General features: G+C 47.3%; 1 long non-coding RNA gene across 1 annotated transcript in view; it reads right to left on the bottom strand.

Moving 5' to 3' along the window:
* LOC141094188 (uncharacterized) overlaps positions 1-8,652 on the bottom strand; it is a 65,074-nt gene extending 56,422 nt beyond the window's left edge. The window contains exons 1-3 of the long non-coding RNA XR_012233025.1: positions 8,585-8,652; positions 6,564-6,710; positions 6,438-6,479 (exon numbers count right to left, since the gene is read on the bottom strand). This is a non-coding gene — a long non-coding RNA (uncharacterized lncRNA). The remainder of the gene's footprint in view (positions 1-6,437; positions 6,480-6,563; positions 6,711-8,584) is intronic.
* Positions 8,653-14,490: the final 5,838 nt, after the last annotated feature.

The following is a 14,490-nucleotide window of genomic DNA, read 5'->3' as shown; positions in this document are numbered from 1 at the left end:
AACAGAGATAGAAAGAAAAGAAAGAAGAAAGAAATAACAGAGAGAGAGAGAAAGAAAAAAAAGAAAGATTAGAGAGATAAAGAAACAGAGAGAAAGAAAGATTCTATAAAGATACTATAGCAGCCCGGCTCCCACTGTAGTGCCCACCTGAGCCTCCTGATGCAGGACATATCATGATCTGCTCACATGGCCGGCATCCCCAAATGCAAGGCGATCCTGCTATCCGCGCTGTTGGAGGAGGACACGGTAATGGATCTGAAGCATTCCCTGAAGTGCCTCCATGGTTGCGTCACAATCTTCTCCCGAAATTACCTAATTTCCGGTCAGCTTCTAGCACGTCACTTCCGGTGGAACGTCACGTGCGAATATTAAAGTGCTCCTCAGGGCTCCGCCGTGTACTCCTGTGTCCGCTGGAAAAGTAAGCTCCCAGCCGGGGCAGTATGTCTCTCAAAATCGGGACTGTCCCGCTGGGAGGTATGAATGCTCCACACCATACACCTTGTACACGTATGGCTCCGCATACATCATACACACACGGTTCTGCTTTTTATGCCTCGTACACTCGGCTCCGTTCTGTACATCTCGCACACACATGGCTCCACTCAGTACACACATGGCTCCACTCCGTAAACCTCGTACACATGCAACTCTGCTCCATACACCTTATAGGCACGTGGCCACGCTCTGTAAACCTTGTACACAAATGGCTCCACTCCCTAAACCTTGTACACATGCGGTTCCGCTCTATATACCTCACACACACGCGGCCCCGCTCCATACACACACGTGCGACTCTGCTCCGTACACCTCGTACACGTGCGGCTCCGCTCCGTACAAATCACACACTTGCGGCTCTGCTCCGTAGACCTCGTACACACACACGGCTCTGCTACATCCACACTGTAAACACTCCCTGACCCCACACATAAACTTCACCTCATCCAGGACGATGAGAACCAGCACAGACAGCAGAGTCCTGCATAAACCAAGGGCTGATACTGGGTACTGGGGGAACATTATACTGTGTATGGGGGGGATGGCGGTACTGGGGGAACATTATACTGTGTGTGGGGGGTGACGGTAGTGGGGAACATTATACTGCGTGTGGGGGATGGCGGTACTGGGGGAACATTATACTGTATGTGGGGGGATGGCGGTACTGGGGGAACATTATACTGTGTGGGGGATGGTAGTACTGTGGGAATATTATACTGTGTGGGGGGTGACGGTAGTAGGGAACATTATACTGCGTGTGGGGGATGGCGGTACTGGGGGAACATTATACTGCGTGTGGGGGATGGCGGTACTGGGGGAACATTATACTGTATGTGGGGGGATGGTGATACTGTGGGAACATTATACTGTGAGTGGGGACAGGATAGGGACATTGTAATATGTGTTTCGTTACTTCCTGTTTTCCATACTTGGGTCATATGCATCTATCAGAGGAAAAGGAACAGAATGCTATGATTCTTAGAAAGTGACAACAAAAAAGCACCAAGATAGTCTCAGCTCTGAAAAGGTTAGTGCCCAGGGCCGGACTGGGACAAAAAAGCAGCCCTGCCACACAAACCCCACCAGCCCACTTACTATAGCACTCATCAGCCCTGATCAGTGAATTTTTGCTATACTTTGTTGTCCCCTCATCACTCTATTAAAGGAGTTATATGAAGAGCCACATATTAATGGCATCACAGTGCGTATGATTGACCACAGCTTCATTTACATGGTGCTCTTCAAAGCTACATTTCCCAGGATCATGGGGGTCCCATCAGTCAGATCCACAACAAACAGAAAGTCATACCCTATCCAAAAGATAGGGGAGAACTTCCAAATTTGGATAACCCTCCATACAGTATTATGGGCACCACATAGTCCTCCATACAGTATTATGTGCATCACTTAGTCCTCCATACATTGTTATTGGTACGACATAGTCCTCTTTACAGTATTATGGGCACCATATAGTCCTCTATACAGTATTATGGGCCCCACATAGTCCTCCACACAGTATTATGGGCACAACATAGTCCTACATACAGTATTATGGGCACAACATAGTCCTACATACAGTATTATGGGCATCACATAGTCCCCCATACAGTATTATAGGCATCACAAGGTCCTCCATAGAGTATTATGTGCATCACTTAGTCCTCCATACATTGTTATTGGTACAACATAGTCCTCTTTACAGTATTATGGGCACCATATAGTCCTCTATACAGTATTATAGGCACCATATAGTCCTCCATACAGTATTATGGGCCCCACATAGTCCTCCATACAGTATTATGGGCACAACACAGTCCTACATACAGTATTATGGGCACAACATAGTCCTACATACAGTATTATGGGCATCACATAGTCCTCCATACAGTATTATAGGCATCACATAGTCCTCCATACAGTATTATGGGCACCACATAGTCCTTCATACAGTACTATGGGCAACACATAATGCTCCATACAGTATAATGGCCCCATATATTACTCCATACAGTAAAAAGGGCCCCATATATTCTTCCATATGGTACAATGAGCCCACAAAATGCTCCATACAGTATTACGGGCCCCATACATTATTGCATACAGTTTTATGGGCCCCATATAATTCTCCATACAGTATAATGGACCCTCGCTCCCCGGCTGGGAGCTTACTTTTCCAGCGGACACTTCAAACAGTATAATGGGCCCCATATATTACTTTATACAGTATATTGGGCCCCATATATAACTTTATACAGTATAATGGGCCCCATATATTACTTCATACAGTATAATGGACCCCATATAATACTTCTCCCTGTCCCCATTGCTCTGGTCTCCTCAGTGTATTCTGCCTGGCACATAGGATGCGCCGTAGTGATGTCATTGTGCCCCCTGCACTAAGACGTCACAGAGCTCAGATGCAGAGGGGGAATGATGGGAGAGAGAGCATCAGCAGCTGGCTCCCTCACTCACCATTGTTTTCAACTGTGTCGGCGCTGGCACCGGAGCCCCACTACTTACAAGCCCCATAGCATGCCAAGTCCCTGACGGCACTTGCCCGCTTTCGCCAGGTGGTGATGTCAGCCCTGATATATGTGTCATAATTGAGCACCACCAAATATTAACCAGTAGGTGAAATGCTTTTAGGACACACACCCTTAAATCAAAGGAATTTATAAAAAGAAAATAATCAGCACACTGATTAAATGATTAAATAAGAGAAAAGTGGAGGACTCTTTATTAGCCCATGTGGTAATATTTCAATTCCATAGCAGAGAAATGATCTGTTATAGATCCAAACTTTGTCACATGGGCTAATAAAGAGTCCGCCACTTTGCACAATTCATCGGAGCGCTTTTTATTTTCATAGATACACACACTTAGAGCAGATACTTATATTTACACCATGTATACAGGACAGGAGGAGTATACACAAAGTACACAGCTCTACACTATATACTGTGGTAAGGAATATAGAGTGGAGCTGTGTATATACTATATAGTGTAGAGATGGGCCAGTGTATAAAGTGGGGATTCCACACTATATACTATATACACAGCAGCATACTATATGAACAGCTCTACACTATATACACACAACCCTACATTATAATTGACAGTATTATACTATACTAGAGGTGTGCCCGATGCTATCACATTGGGAGGGAAGTGTGTGTGTGTGGGGTGTGTGCCCCGCCGCTGCCTGCCCACCCACCTCCGTGCTGTCACATCCAGGAAGGAAAGACAGTGGTTTGCGGCCTGTGCTGGAGATGGGGTCGGCAGGAAAGACTGTGGTTTGCGGCCTGTGCTGGAGATGGGGTCGGCAGGAAAGACTGTGGTTTGCGGCCTGTGCTGGAGATGGGGTCGGCAGGAAAGACTGTGGTTTGCGGCCTGTGCTGGAGATGGGGTCGACAGGAAAGACTGTGGTTTGCGGCCTGTGCTGGAGATGGGGTCGGCAGGAAAGACTGTGGTTTGCGGCCTGTGCTGGAGATGGGGTCGGCAGGAAAGACTGTGGTTTGCGGCCTGTGCTGGAGATGGGGTCGGCAGGAAAGACTGTGGTTTGCGGCCTGTGCTGGAGATGGGGTCGGCAGGAAAGACTGTGGTTTGCGACCTGTGCTGGAGATGGGGTCGGCAGGAAAGACTGTGGTTTTCGGCCTGTGCTGGAGATGGGGTCGGCAGGAAAGACTGTGGTTTGCGGCCTGTGCTGGAGATGGGGTCGGCAGGAAAGACTGTGGTTTGCGGCCTGTGCTGGAGATGGGGTCGGCAGGAAAGACTGTGGTTTGCGGCCTGTGCTGGAGATGGGGTCGGCAGGAAAGACTGTGGTTTGCAGCCTGTGCTAGAGATGGGGTCAGCAGGAAAGACGGTGGTTTGCGGGCCTGTGCTGGAGATGGGGTCGGCAGGAAAGACTGTGGTTTGCAGCCTGTGCTAGAGATGGGGTCAGCAGGAAAGACGATGGTTTACGGCCTGTGCTGGAGATGGAATGCGTCGCCACCAGTGGGCACCCGCACCCCATCTCCAGCACAGGCCGCAAGCCGCGGTCTTTCCTTCCGGCTGTGACTGCACGGAGGTGGGTGGGCAGGCAGCGGCGGGATGCAGCGGGTGTCCCAGGGGCCGTGGGTCCGGTGGTGGGGGTCCTGGCAGTGGGGGTCCGGCGGCGGGGGTACTGGCAGTGTCCCACTGGTGGTACTGTGCAAGGGCCTGGTACCACCAGCGGGTGCCATATTGGAATACCCATCACTTGGGTATTCCAATATGGCGGTCGGCGTACTTCCGGTGCGGCACGGTGGATTGTGGGATTCGAGGACATCCAGACAGAAGTGGATGACAGACAATTTAAGGCAATTATATATATATATAGATTATGTTACATACTGCTGAATATATATCACATTGAGACTACTGTATATACAGTACATATGTATATATGGGTGCTGGGGCTGATGTATATACGGGTGCTGGGGCTGATGTATATACGGGTGCTGCCGAGGCTGATGTATATACCGGTGCAGTGCTGGGGGCTGATGTATTTTTATTTAAACGTGTTTGGGCTGGGATTACACTCACCCAGACCCAGACTGAATACAGGCAGAAGATTACAGGTGCAGGTAGGAGCTCCGCAATTCCTGTGCTGTGTGTCCCAGTCCTTGAAACTTCAGGCTGCATCGCAGGGGCGGGAGAGCAGAGCGTGCTCTCTCCGCTCACATAGAACGTCCTGATGTCAAAGTCAGCACGTTCTTAACCCCTGCAGCAGCGGTCCTGCAACATGCTCTGCAAGCAATGACTGCTGCTTGCGTGCACCTGTGTAACCGAGCATACCTCCCAACTTTTGAAGAAGGGAAAGAAGGAAAAAGGGTGCGGCATGCACCGCGGCAAATATTCGGCCATGCCCGACCACACCCATTTCACAACTAGTCACACCCATGTCCATGCCCCAACCACACCCATTTAGCACTGCTGATCACACTGACTGGTACAGAGGGCATAGTGGCTGGTACTATAGGCACAGTGGCTGGCATTATGGGCCCAGTGGCTGATATTGAGGAAAAGAAAGAAAGAACAGAGAGAGAGAGAAAAAAAAGAGAGAAAGAAAGAACAGAGAGAGAAAGAAACAAAGAAAGAGGGGACAGAAAAAAACAACAGAGAGAGAGAAAAAAAGAAAGAGGGAAAAGAAAGAACAGAGAGAAAGAAAGAGGGGGAAAGAAAGAGGGGAAGAAAGAAAGAACAGAGAGATAGAGAGAAAGAAATATGGGAAAGAAAGAACAGAGAGAGAGAAAGAAAGAGACTAGAGAGGGAGAAAACAGAGAGAAAGAAATAACAGAGAGAAAGAAAGAAGGAAAGAAAGAGAACAGAGAGAGAAAGAAAGAACTGAGAGAGAAAGAAAGATTAGAGAAAGAAAGATTAGAGAGCAAAACAAAGAACAGAGCGAAAGAAAGAAAGGGGAAAGAACAGAGAGAAAAAGAAATGGGGAAAAGAAAGAAAAGAAAGAGGGGAAAGAACAGAGAGAGAAAGAAAGGGGAAAGAAAGAACAGAGAGAAAGAAAGACGAAAGAAATAGAACAGAGAGTAGAAAGAGAGAGAGAAAGAACGAGGGGAAGAAAGAACGAGGGGAAAAAAGAACAGAGAGGGAGAGAGAAAGAAAGAGGGGAAAGAAATAAAGAAAGAACAGAGAGAAGGAAAAAGAACAGAGAGAAAGAAAGAGTGGACAAAGAAAGAAAAAACAGAGAGAAAGAAAGATGGGAAAGAAAGAACAGAGAGAGAGAGAAAGGACGATGGGAATTAAAGAAAGAACAGAGAGAAAGAAATAAATAAAAAAGATTAGAAAGAAGGAAATAAAGACCAGAGAGAGAAAGAAAGAAAGAATCTTTAAGGATACTATAGCAGCCCGGCTCCCATTGTAGTGCCCACCTGAGCCTCCTGATGCAGGACATATCATGATCCACTCACATGGCCAATATCCCCGATTCCAAGGCAATCCCGCTGTCCGTGCTGTTGGAAGAACACAAGGTGATGGATCTGAAGCATTCCCTGAAGTCCCTCCATGGCCCCGTCACAATCTCCTCACAAAATTACCTAATTCCCGGTCAACTTCCATCACGTCACTTCCGGTAGAATGTCACGTGCAAGTTTTAAAGTGCTCCTTGGGGTTCCGCCGTGTACTCCTATGTCCGCGGGAGAAGTAAGCTCCTGGCTGGGGCAGTCTCTCTCTTAAAATCAGAACTGTCCCGCTGGATCCGGGATGGTTGGGAGGTATGAATGCTCCCCACCCTGCACCTCGTACACGCATGACTCCGCACGCCTCATACACACATGGTTCCGCTTTGTATGCCTCATATACACACGGCTCCCCTCTGTACATCTCGCACACACATGGCTCCTCTCTGCAAAACTGGTACACATGCGACTCTGCTCCGTACACCTTGTACACACGTGCCACGCTCTGTACACATTATACACACATGGCTCCACTCCGTAAACCTTGTACACATGCGACTCTGCTCCGTACACTTTGTACACACGTGCCACGCTCTGTACACATTATACACACATGGCTCCACTCCGTAAACCTTGTACACATGCGGCTTTGCTCCATACACCTCGTACACACGCGGCTCCACTCCACTCCGTAAACACAAGGCTCAGATCCGTACACTTTGTACATACAGGGCTCCGTTCCATACACCTTGTACACACATGGCTCTGGTCCGTAGACCTTGTACACATCTCCGCTCTGTACACCTCGTACACACATGGCTCCGCTCTGTACACACACGGCTCTGCTCCGTACACCCCGTACACATCCGGCTCCGCTCCTTACACCTCGTACACACGCGGCTCCGCTTCGTACACCTCGTACACACGTGGCTCCGCTCCGTACACCTCGTACACACGTGGCTCCGCTCCGTACACCTCGTACACACGCGGCTCCGCTTCGTACACCTCGTACACACGCGGCTCCGCTCCGTACATCTCGTACACACGCAGCTCCGCTCCGTACACCTCGTACACACGCGGCTCCGCTCCGTACACCTCGTACACACGCGGCTCCGCTCCGTACACCTCGTACACATGCGGCTCCGCTCCGTACACCTCGTACACACGCGGCTCCGCTCCGTACACCTCGTACACACGCGGCTCCGCTCTGTACACATTATACACACATGGCTCCACTCCGTAAACCTTGTACACATGCGGCTTTGCTCCATACACCTCGTACACACGCGGCTCCGCTCCACTCCGTAAACACAAGGCTCAGATCCGTACACTTTGTACACACGCGGCTCCGCTCCGTACACCTCGTACACACGCGGCTCCGCTCCGTACACCTCGTACACACGCGGCTCCGCTCCGTACACCTCGTACACACGCGGCTCCGCTCCGTACACGTTGTACACACGTGGCTCCGCTCCATACACACGCGGCTCCGCTCCGTATACCTCGCACACACTCGGCTCCGCTCTGTACACCTCGTACACACACGGCTCCGCTCCGTACACCTCATACACACACGGCTCCGCTCTGTACATGTTGTACACACATGGCTCCGCTCCATACACACGCGGCTCCGCTCCGTACACCTTGTACACTCGGCTCCGCTCTGTACACGTTGTAAACACACGGCTCCGCTCCATACACACGCGGCTCCGCTCCGTACACCTTGTACACTCGGCTCCGCTCTGTACACCTCGTACACACACGGCTCCGCTCTGTACACGTTGTACACACACGGCTCCGCTCCATACACACGCGGCTCCGCTCCGTATACCTCGTACACACACGGCTCCGCTCTGTACACCTCGTACACAATGGGCTCTTCTCCATACACCTCATATACACACGGCTCCACTCCGTACACCTCGTACACACACGGCTCCGCTCCGTACACCTCGTACACAATCGGCTCTTCTCCGTACACCTCATATACACACGGCTCCGCTCCGTACACATGCGGCTCCGCTCCGCACACCTCGCACACACGCGGCTCTGCACCGTACACCTCTTACACACACAGCTCTGCTCCGTACACCTCGTACACACACGGCTCTGCTACATCCACACTGTAAACCCCTCCTGACCTCACACAGAAATCTTACCTCATCCAGCACCATGACAACCAGCACAGCAGTGTCCTACACACATTGAGGGCTGTGCACACAGGACCTGTGATGAGGTCACAGGAGGGGAGGAGTTGGGTCACATGATCAGGGGCCTGGGACAGAGGCTAGTGATCATGTGACCCTTGATTCTTCCCCTGCTGTGACCTCATCACAGGTCCTGTGTGCAGGGAGCAGTCTAGTGACGCTGTTAGAGGCTCAGGCTGCAGTGGGTCTGTGGGACTCAGTGAGGATGTGGTGCGTGGGGGGGGGGCGTGGCGGCTTATCTCCCTGCAGTGCGGGCTGCGGGAAAGAAAAATCCTGCGATGGTCGGGAGCTATGTGCCAGTGGCAGGAGGAACAGGCCAGTGGCACCAGATGAGCAAGCGCTGGCAGCCCGCGGCCCACATGACAGCGGCCCAGCGGGAAAATGCCCGGTTGGGTACATTATCAATCCGCGCCTGATCAGTACAATTGAAAAGAATTTCTTATAGTTGAAATATTCAGATCCGGATCCAATGGGTTTCACAATCCTTATGTGCTTCCCATCCACTGCACCAATGCAATTTATAAACTGGCAGATTTGTTGAAAGTTGTCGGCAATCTCCAACCACCTTTCCTGTGTTGGCTGTGGGATGTACTCCTCCTATAGACAATCCCACAATGCCCGGCAGGTCTGTTGGACTATTCCAGAGATTGTCGATATCCCAAGCCGGAACTGGTAATGGAGGGAGGTGAAGGATTCTCCAGTTGCCAGGAATCTGGTAAAAAAAGGGGAAAAAGTAAAAGTAATACAAACTACAAGCCATAACATAACAATAAAAGTCTGCAGAATCTGAAATCTTTTAAAAAATAGATAACTTACCGAAGGGACACCATCAAACGCTCCGCCGGTGATACAGAAAAGCGCATGTAGGTGTCCCTTCTCTGGATTTGTGCTCCAACACGCTCCACCAAAATCTCAAACAGGTCCTGACTCATCCGCACATAATTGAAGAACTTGTCCGGATTATCCCTCAATTCCAGATACAGTGTAGAGAACACGCCAAGGGTAAATCTCTGCGCATTTATCGGATGAATCCACTGCCGTCGTCTCTTCATGCGTTGGAGATGCAGGATTCGCAGTCTTCTTTTCTCCCTCTGGAGAGCAATAATTGCCAACCAATTGCAGTGAAGATCAAATTCCACACAGAAGCTGTTAATACTCGCAATGACTCCTTCCATCTCTGCCACTAGCTCTAAAACCTTTCAAAGATATTGTATAACAACACCCTAGATATAGTTTTTCCTAGTTTCCAGGATCCAATCACATTTGGGAGCATTTTCCAAGAGCCAATCATATTTGGGAGCATCCCATTTTGGAGGTGTGGAAAACGGATCCATCAGAAAACGGATCCAACGGATGGAAAAAACGGATGCCAGCGGATGGAACGGATCCGGATTTTGACGGATCCGTACAAAAATCCGTATAGCGGATCCGTCAAAAAACGACTGTCCTTGCCAGTTATTTTCGGGAAATCCTGTAGACATTTAAACAGTGCATTCTCTATGGCATCAGGACAGCCAAAACTACGTTCTACATGTTACATGTCGATGTTAGGAATCCTAATGATAAACTCTATCCTCTTCATCATAAGGGGTCCCATATTGAGACATTCCAGCAACTTGTTTTGAAAGAAGTTAGTGCAATTTCACAACCAAAAAGGAGGTGTAATTTAAGTAGGGGTGAAAGAGAAGCTATTACCTCTATTAGGGATAATGAAAATATTGTCATACGTAGTGCCGACAAGGGTGGGGGGGATAGTTATAATGGATAGGGCATGGTATATAGAGGAGGGGAGAAGGATTTTGGCAGATGTTGATTTTTATGAGAAATTAGAAGATGATCCTAATATCGAGATTTTTTTGAATTATAATTCTTTAATTAAAGGAGCTTATGAGGAGAGGGAAATTATTAACAAAAAAGAACGCAAATTTCTTGATATTGCACAATATAAAGTACCATTTCTTTACTTTCTACCCAAATTGCATAAGGACCCGATAAACCCCCCCAGGCAGGCCCATTATATGGGGCATTGGGTCTATAACATGCAAGCTATCTCACTACGTAGATTTATTTCTACAGAAATATGTAAAACAGTTAAAATCTTTCTTGCAGGATTCATCGCAACTTATCAGTGAGCTGAGGAATTTACCCCCAATGAAGGGATGCATCCTGATAACATTGGATGTCACAGCCCTTTATAATAACATATCACATGAATTAGGCCTCAAAGTATTTAATGAATGATACTACTATGCCAGTTGAACAAAGGGAATTTTTACTGAAAGCCATCTCGTTCATTCTGAATAATAATGTGTTTTCCTTTGAGGGGGAACTCTACCGTCAGATAAAAGGTTGCGCAATGGGGACGAGATTCGCAGCAAGTTATGCTAATTTATTCATGGGTGCCGTAGAGTCCATCCTCATTGCGCAGCCCAGTACTGAAAAAGAAGGGGTGGCCTTTTACCGAAGGTTCATTGATGATTTGTTCATTCTGTGGAGAGGGTCGGTGGCAGAAATATTTGCTAATAATTTAAACATGAATGATTGGGGATTAACCTTCACGGCTACCATTTCAACTGATTCCATCCAGTATTTGGACTTATGGGTGCGGCTTGACGGCCTGGGGATGGTGTCCAATGCAACACATTTCAAACCGGTTGATGTCAACAGCTATTTGAGGTTCGACAGTGGGCACCTCCCCGGGTGGGTGAAGAATGTGCCCTATGGCCAATATTGGAGAATAAGGAAAAATTGCACTTTTGACCAGGACTTCCCAACCGAATCCAGAATCCTCAGAAAGAGGATGGATGTCCAAAAAATCTCTTAAAAGATGCTTATAAATGGATGTGTGATTTTACACAAGATTTATGTATAAAAAAGATGGAGGGGAAAAATAGAACACCTGGGGTAAATATGGAGAGGAATAAATAGAGTTTGATAATCACCTTCTGTCATTCGAGATCAACTGTGCGTAAATTGTTGGAGAAACATTGGTTCATTTTACAAGGAGATCCTCTTTTGGCCCCAATGATTCCCAACAAACCAAATATTTATAGAAGGAATAGAAGTTTAAAAAATTTGTTAGCACCAAGTAACATAACGCGAAAATATAAAACGTCATATGAAAATGATAATGGCAGCTGGGGCTGTTTGGCATGTAAAGTACCCAAATGCTTGTGTTGTGGAGTGATTCAGGATAATGCAAGGAATTTTCATTCTAACACCACCAAGGAGACATTCCAGATCAAGCATAGGGTTACTTGTCAGTCCACCTATATAATCTATCTGTTGGAATGCCCTTGTGGGCTCCAATATGTGGGAAGGACCATTCAAACAGCACATGCAAGATTGAACAAGCACAGACAGAACATCCGTTCGGGCTACCAATTACATAGTGTGTCCCGACATTTTGCAGGGAGTCATTATAAGGATCCAGGGAAGATAAGTTTGACCATTATTGATCATATCAAGGAGTCTGGTGATGAGAGGCTGAGTAACCTTATTAGAAGAGAAAGTTACTGGATGTTTAAGCTGGGGACGGTATATCCAGAGGGACTCAATCTCACTATAGAAAAGTCTCCAGGTAGGGTCAACAGTTCAGTGATTATAACTGATTTCTCTTTTTATGTGTAAATTGTAAATTTTTAATAAGAAAAAAATGTTTGAAGGGAAAGGAAGAGGAAAGAAAGAAGAGGGGAGAGAAGGAAGGAAGGGGGAAGGAAAAGGAAAAAAGGGAAAAAAAATTTTCTTTTTTTTAAAAAAATTAAAAAAAAATTTTTTTGAGAAGTGTTTTTTTTTTTTAAAAAGGGGGGATGGACAGGGTTTATTATTGGTTTTTAATGGACTATTGATGTGGTTGAATGTTGTAATCTGCAATATGTACAATGAATTGTGAATACGTTTTTTTAATGGTTTTATTGGGGATGTAATGAGTTAACGCGTAATACTAAGGGGAGGTTGCATAGGATTGTGGATTGTTCCAATTGGGGCTACCTTTAAAGGCTGTAACAATGGATACTTCCTTCACTCCACCTGAGGAAGACGGCTGTGACCGTGGAAACGCGTTGTGGGTATTGGAGGAAGATTAAAAGCTGAGTTTTAAACTTTTTTATTGGTCTTTGCCTCTCCTTTAGCGCTCCTAGAGACCGCTTTTTTTGCAGCACTTTACTAAATTTCCTCTTTCTGAGGACTAGCGGCAGGAGCAGCTTGGAGGGCAGTTGTGTGTGAGAGGACTTGCGGTTGCTGGGCGACATTTAAAACTCCAGGATCTCTGGTATCGTACCTACGGCTGGGGCCGGCTACAGGATCACGTCCGGAAGCCGGCGAGAGACGGACCGAACAGGAGAGCGGAGTTTGCTGACAGCCACGTGCAGTGCCCTCACTAGGTGAGAGGAGACGTTCCCCACCAACCACTAATGTTTACACCAGAGTTGTGCAAGGGTGGCACAACCCCCCAAGGTGAGCACCCTGTTTAGTTAGGGAAGCCAATTTAAACACAGGTACACTCATTGCGCCTCTCTTTCCATTTTTTTCCATGTACAATTAAAGCTGCGTTCTAGTCTTTCCCATGCAGCCATGAGACCAGCTGCTGGATTACTGATGTGAATCCTTAAGGATATAAAGTTATTCTCGGGCTTACTGTGCGCTGCTTGACCGTAATGAAATCACCACAATGTAAGAATTTTGACCATTTAATTCCCTACGCGTTTCAAAGTGTAAACCACTTCTTCTTCAGGGGTTGATGTCAACCCCTGAGGAAGAAGTTTGAGACTTCGAAACGCGTTGGGAAAATAAAAGTATACAAGTACACAATCTGGAAAGGAGTCGTTTTGTCTAGCAGCGCACGTTTAAATCCGAAAATTGTTTCTTTGATATCTGCTTTGAGTTCCTAGCAGATCTGGATCTGTGCGACGTCACTTCTGACATTTGTGGGATTTTTGCTTTTGTTTTGTTCACAATGTCACGCACGGTGCTATCTCGTTCGGCATTGAGCTGTTGGAAGACCTGACATTCTTTTAGCGACTCTGACGTATTTAATTTCAGTAGAGTTGAGATGTATTTTCTGCAAGTGTCTTTGTAAGCCTGGTATGCAGAGTACAATTGTTCAAGGGCTCCCTCTGGTGGTAACTCGTCAAAGGCATACTGGGAGATGCTGTTAATGTGACTCTGCAGTCTTTGCCATAAGACGGATATATTACAAGAAAGATCATGTTTTATGACTTCAAGGTTCTCTATAGCTTTCAGTGACGGCTTAGCAGAGCGCCTGGGTTTGTTAGTGGCCGAGTCCTCATATAAAGATATTGTAGACTTTCCTTCAGCCATTGTAACTCACAGGCAGGTGAGATCTGTGTAATATGAGCTGCTACAGTCTCTGCAGTGAAGGCTGGGGGAGGGGCTATGCTGCACACAGGCTGATGGTATCTATATGATATAAGCAGATCTTCTGATGTCTGTTCTGACTTGTAGAAGCTGGAGAGGACTTTACAGATGTAACTGCAGGAGTCTCTTTTTACTATTCTGCCTCATGGCCAAACTGTAAGTGTTGGGCACTCAGACTGCCATCCCATGGCATCTGTTTACCATTACTCACGTTTAGTGATATCCGCAGATAGCTTAAACTTGACTGAAAAGAGCGTTGAAGAGTCCAGTAGAAGGTTTATTCTCAGCTGAATCCTTGCAAATTGCACAGTTACAGTAGGTAAAAAGAGACTTTCCTTGTATAGAGCTGTATAAACGAGTGTCTCTAAGATGGAGAAAGACTCAAAGATGGAGAAGAAGGGAGGGGTTACAGAAATGAGAGTCACATGCAAGGGGGAGGAGAAAACCTCTAAAAGGGACATATCTATATACAGCAATGAAAC

The sequence above is a fragment of the Dendrobates tinctorius genome, unplaced genomic scaffold (assembly GCF_039654945.1).
Source record: "Dendrobates tinctorius isolate UK_male_01 unplaced genomic scaffold, ASM3965494v1 ptg000063l, whole genome shotgun sequence".
Classification (NCBI taxonomy): domain Eukaryota; kingdom Metazoa; phylum Chordata; class Amphibia; order Anura; family Dendrobatidae; genus Dendrobates; species Dendrobates tinctorius.
The sequence above is the reverse complement of the archived record's forward strand: the minus strand, read 5'-3'. Positions and strand labels throughout refer to the sequence as shown.